We start from the raw sequence: 6304 nt of genomic DNA, 5'->3' as shown, positions 1-6304 counted from the left end.
CATCTGTGAAACATGGTGGAGCAGTGTGATGGCATGAGCATGCATGGCTTCCAGTGGCTCTGGGTTACTGGTGTTTATTGATGACGTGACAGAGGACAGAAGCAGCCGGAAGAATTGTGAAGTGTATAGGGATATACTGTCTGCCCAGATTCAGTCAAATGGAGCAAAGTTGATTGGACAGTACTTCATAATACAAGTAGACAATTACCCAAAACATACAGCAAAAGCAACCCAGGAGTTTTTAAAGCTAAAAAAAGGGGAATATTCTGCAATGGCCAAGTCAATCTCCTGATTTCAGGAGCATGAGCATGCATTTCACTTGCTGAAGACTAAACTAAAGGCAGAAAGACCCACAAACAGACAATAACTGAAGTCAGCTGCAGTAAAGGCCTGGCAAAGCATCACAAAGGAGGAGACCCAGTCTTTGGTGATGTCCATGAGTTCCAGACTTAAGGCAGTCATTGCAAAGGATTCTAAACAAAATATCAAAAATGGACATTTTATTTATGATTATATTTATTTGTCCAATTACATCTGAGCCCCTGAAAATGGGGGGACTGTGTATTGAAATGGTTGTAATTCCTAAGCATTTTATGTTATATCTTTGTTCAATCTCTTGAATTAAAGCTTAAAGTCTGCACTTCAATTTCATCTTGATTGTTTCATTTTAATTCTGTTCTGGTGGCATACAGAGCCGAAATTATGAAAATTGTGTCAGTGTCCAAATATACAGTATATGTACCTAACTGTATGTTTTTGAATACAATGAACATTTTTGTTTTATTCTATAAACTACTGGCAACATTTCTTCCAAATTCCACATAAACATATTGTCATTTAGAGCATTTATTCACAGAAAATGACAAATGGGGAAAATAAATAAATAAATAAAAGATGCCGTGTTTTCAAACCTCAAATAATGCAAAGAAAACAACTTCATATTCATTTTTTAAACAACACAATACTAATGTTTTAACTTAGCAAGAGTTCAGAAATCAATATTTAGTTGAATAACGCTGATTTTTAATCACAGTTTTCATGCATCTGAGCATGCTCTCCATCAGTCTTTCACATTGCTTTTGGGTGACTTTATGTTGCTCCTGGCACAAAAATTCAAGCAGCTCAGCTTTGTTTGGTGGCTTTTGACCATCTTCCTCTTCATCACATTACAGAGGTTTTCAATGAGGTTCAGGTCTGGAAATTGGGCTGGCCATGACAGGGTCTTGATCTAGTGGTCCTCCATCCTCACCTTGATTGACCTGTGTGGCATGGAGCATTGTCCTGCTGGAAAAAAAAACAATCCTCAGAGTTGGGGAACATTGTCAGAGCAGAAGGAAGCAAGTTTTCTTTCAGGACGACCGTGTACATTGCTTGATTCATGCACCCTTCACAAAGCCAAATGTGCCTGACACCAGTCTTGCTGAAGCACCCCCAGATCATCATCAATCCTCCACCATATTGCACAGTGTCTGTGAGATACTGTGGTTTGTAGGCCTCTCCAGGTCTCCATCTAACCATTAGACGACCAGATGTGGGGCAAAGCTGAAAATTTTACTCATTAGAGAAGATGACCTTACTCTAGTCCTCTACGGTCCAATCCTTATGGTCTTTTGCAAACCTCAGCCTGGCTCTTCTTTGCTTCTCACTGATGAAGGGCTTTTTCTAGCTTTTCCCTGCCTCTAGGAGCCTGTTTCAAACCATCCTCGCCGTGCACTTCACCCCAGCTGCCATTTGCCATTCTTTTTGTAGGTCTCTTGATGTCATCCTACGGTTGTTGAGTGACATTCAAATGACTTGGCGGTCATCCTGGTCAGTGGAGAGACATTTTTGCCCTTTGCCGGTCTGTAGCTTTGTTGTGCCCAATGTCTGCAGCTTGACCTTGTTCTTATGAACCGCAGTCTTTGAAATTTTTAAGGATGGAAGCAACCTGACTCTCACTGTATGCCTCTACCAGCAAAGCCAGAATTGAACCTTTCTTTTCCTCACTCCAAATTTTTCTTTTTAACTCTTTTGCCATGGTCAATAGTTATTATGTGATTCCAAATACTTTTGAGGAACTTCTAGCACTGGTTTTGCCATCCATCTCGTCCTATTGCATATAGCTCGCCCTAGTGATGACTACAGCAGTGGTTTTTATACTTTTCCTCGTAAAAAATTTTTTGTTGAGGTGATCACCTAATCAGTACTTCATTAAGTAGAACAAGGTGTGCCTGTTTTGGAATTCAACAGACACTGGAATAGAATGGCTGCCATACATGTAGAGATGCTGATTTACAGGGGGGTTTTTTCATCTGCTTACACACATTTTCAAAACTTTGCCTTTTTTTTCAAAACTTTACACACAAATCCAAGAATTGCACACACAAAATGCAAAATGCCTTATATCACTTGCAAAATGAAGCACTGAATTCAAAATATCTCAAATATCTCTGTCTTGTGATGCAAACACCTTTGCCATAATGTTATATTTTTGAATCTATCATATACACACAGTTATTCAAAACCTAAAGCTCTTCTTTCATGAGCTCCTATGTACATTTCTGTTCAAGATTGAAAGTAATTGGCAGAGAGATGTTAAAAAAATCACGGTAAACATGAAAGCTAGATTGAAACAAAACTTTTTTTACTGTAAGCATTTGTGGTTGTGCAATGTGATCTCATGATAATTCGTATGTATTTTACGTAAAATGTGGTTCTACAAAACGTACATTTACTTACGGTTTTACAGGCACTAAAACGTACAATACTGACATATTTTCAACATCTAGTCGTACAAATACTTACATATTTTCAGCATTTAAACGTACAAAACTGACATACTGACATACTGACGACACCTAAAAATGAATCTTTATGAATATTGAAATCGCGGCATTATTTGTATTATTGTTTTTATCTGTCATATCAATGACTTTATGTTTTCAGTTGCATTATTAAACTGTTTACTCATTTACTTTCGTTCTGTTCTGTGATTTCTGCTGCCAGCTCGTTTTTAAGAATAGGCCTACATAATGTTAAACAAGACTTCACATTAAATCCTTAAAATAAACAACATTTCTGCAATCGTTTAACCTTTACTTGTCATGTAATGTCTACTTTGTTTGCCATGGGCCACAAAAGGCGTTTTCTTCGACGTGCTGTGTCTGACAACAGAACTATAAAATACACCAAAAACGCAACATAATTATGAAATGAAACAATTTTATTTGTGCGCTGTAATCCAAATCTTCAGAATCCATACGACTGCGAGGAACAGACCCAAATCTAGGGATGGGCGGATCGATCCTAAAGTATCGATATTTTCGATACTGGCATTGTATCAAAAGGATCGATTCTCAAATAGAAGTATCGATCCTATGTTTTTTTTAAACGAGAACATTTTAGAACAATTTAGAATATTTTAATTCGTAGTATGGCGTATATTATTGAAATATTTACTTAAATAGGAACGGCAATGAGAACTATATCTTCTTCCGCTGTATCTCCGCTTGTCAAGACAGCGTTCGCTCACTCTGTCAAAGCACACACAGCGCAGGTTTAAAAAGGGACTTGAGTGCATGGCTGTGGTCATGACTGAAAGAAAAAGAAGCATAATCTGGAGTTATTTCACTCCAGTTAACAATGATGAAGCTTCATGTGATATTTGTCAAAAAACAATACGCCACTGTGGCAATACCACAAATATGATAAAGCATCTAAAATTAAAACACCCTAAAGAGCACAATGAAGTACAGCTGAGGAGAGCAGAGGAGGTAACAGAGACACGACCCCCATCTTCTGGCTTGAGGCAGAGTTCTTTAGCAGAATCCTTTTCAGAGAGGCGGACATTATCCAGGTAGCCTACCAAGTGGTGATTAGGTTATTTGAATACAAAAAGTCGAGTCACATTTATTTATATACTTTATACAATACAGATTGTTTCAAATATGAAGATATTACAGTATTTCATGGGGAACAGAATATTACACTGCATATGAGTATAAAGATTTAAACTGGACATTTTAGTTTAAACAGTAGGATATTTATTAAAACATTTTATACAATTTTTAGCCTATATATATTTCTGTTACCTGGTATCTGGTGGATATTCTTAATGAAATCACTGATATATTATTTATATAATTTAAAACTTGTTTATTAAATAAATTACATAGATTAAGTGTCAAGTAATACCTGGGAGAAATTCACTATCATTATAAATTATTAATGCCTGTAACACAGCTTTAAGAACATACAGTATATATACAGTAGTCAACATTTGAAGTGGATCAAAACCTTTCATCAAAGTTGTCCTAAAACCTAAAACCAAAATGCGTTCTTGTCTTAGGACAACTTTAATGAACTTTTTGATCCACTTAAAATTTTGACTACTGTATATATATATCCTCAAGGTCCACAGAGGCATATCTAACTGTGTCCTGTCATTTCATTAACAACTGGCAAATGCAGGAATTTGTGTTAGAAACCTGCCATTTCAGTGTACAGCATACAGCTGACAATATTAGTGCAGAGCTGAAAAGAATAGCTGAAGAATGGGGCATAACCCAAAAGGTGCTTGCAGTTGTCACAGACAATGGTGCGAATATGGTTTCTGCAGTGCATTAGGCTGGGTGGAAGCATTACCCATGTTTTGCCCATACATTAAACTTGGTGGTCAAAGATGCAATAAAAGCATCTCCTGAGATCTTTCACCTGCTGGAAAAATGCAGAAGCATTGTATCCGTTTTCCACCACAGCACAAAAGCCACAGAGAAGCTTAAACAGATCCAAAAGCAACTGAAACCAGGTGGAATTCAACTTTCTACATGTTGGAGAGGTTACATGAACAAATGAATTCAGTTACAACAGCCCTCCTTCTACTTGGGAAGAGTGACCTGTGCTTTACAAATGAAGAGTGGTCTGTTATCCCCCTGACCATTGAGGCCTTGAAACCTTTTGAGGAGGCAACACGTGAAATATCAGCAGAAAAACACATTTCTATCTCAAAGGTCATTCCCCAAGTATCACTGCTTCTTAGAGCAACTGCTGCCAGTGAGCGTCAAGGTTGCTCTTTTGCCGCAGAACTGGCACAGCAATGTCAGTGCAGATTCAGTGGGGTTGAAACCATACACAGCCTCGCTGCCAGCGCCTTTCTTGTCATTAGGTTTAAGCACCTGGCATTTCGTGACAAAGATCATGTAGAAGCAGTGAAAAAGCGACTCCTATCTGAAATGCAGGATATCCACTTGGCCACATCTGAGTTAGCTGCTGCACCACTAGAAGCTACCTCAACATCTGTCCTAAGGTCTGTGTCAGTACCTACAGCAAGCTGTGCCTCATCAGTGACTCCTCCAGTGGCCCCACGTACTGCATCAGCTACATCTAAAGGAGGCATATGGGAGGATTTTGACTTCCAGGTTCAGCACAGCAACAACAATCAAGAAGCAGTGATTCTATAATTGAAATGTGTCGCTATGCTGAGGAGAAAGTAGTTCCCCGAAACCAAGAGCCATTAGTTTGGTGGAGAAATCATGAGCAAACCTTCCCAGCTCTCAGCAAATTAGCAAAAAAAAAATATCTTGGGATCACTGCATCATCTGTTCCGTCTGAGAGAATTTTCTCAAAGGCAGGGGAGTTGATCAGTCAAAGAAGAAACAGGCTAAAGGGGAAAGATGTCAGCATTCTCTTGTTCCTTCACAAAAACCATTAAACCAGTTTTCATGGTTTACACAGGCTTGCTGTGTATATCAGTATGCACAAATGAAGATTGCAACTTAAATGTAAGATTCAACCTGAAGTTCAGCTGATTTGACATTTAAATAATTTGAAGTGTTTCTAGCCTCACAGACATCCCTGGTTTGATTTTCAGTGCAGTCCATTGACTGTTATCAGGGTTTTATTTATTTATTTTATATATTATTTGTTAGTTTTTTTTTTTTCTTTTTTCAAAAGCAAGAGATTTTGATCAGTCAAAGAAAAACAGGCTTAAGAGGAGAATGTCAACATTCACTTGTTTCATCTCAAAAACCTATAAAGGGAAGAAATGTAGAAACATTATGTGACAATTGTTGAAAAAGACGTGTTACGTTTTTGTTATATACAGTGTTATTTAGCCTATGTTTATTTAATTAATAATGTTCAGTATTTTTTTAATAAATGTAAAAAAGAATCATGTCTATTGCAGTTTATTTAATATTAGTAATGATGGCTATCAAAAAAACAATATAAAATCACTCATAAAAGTATTTCATTGGAGTATCGGTATCGGTATTGATATTGATATCGACGATACTTGTCTTGAAAATACCTGGTATCGGATCGGAAA

This window comes from Sinocyclocheilus rhinocerous, unplaced genomic scaffold (genome assembly GCF_001515625.1).
Source record: "Sinocyclocheilus rhinocerous isolate Xijiao unplaced genomic scaffold, SAMN03320098_v1.1 scaffold778, whole genome shotgun sequence".
Lineage (NCBI taxonomy): Eukaryota > Metazoa > Chordata > Actinopteri > Cypriniformes > Cyprinidae > Sinocyclocheilus > Sinocyclocheilus rhinocerous.
The sequence above is the reverse complement of the archived record's forward strand: the minus strand, read 5'-3'. Positions refer to the sequence as shown.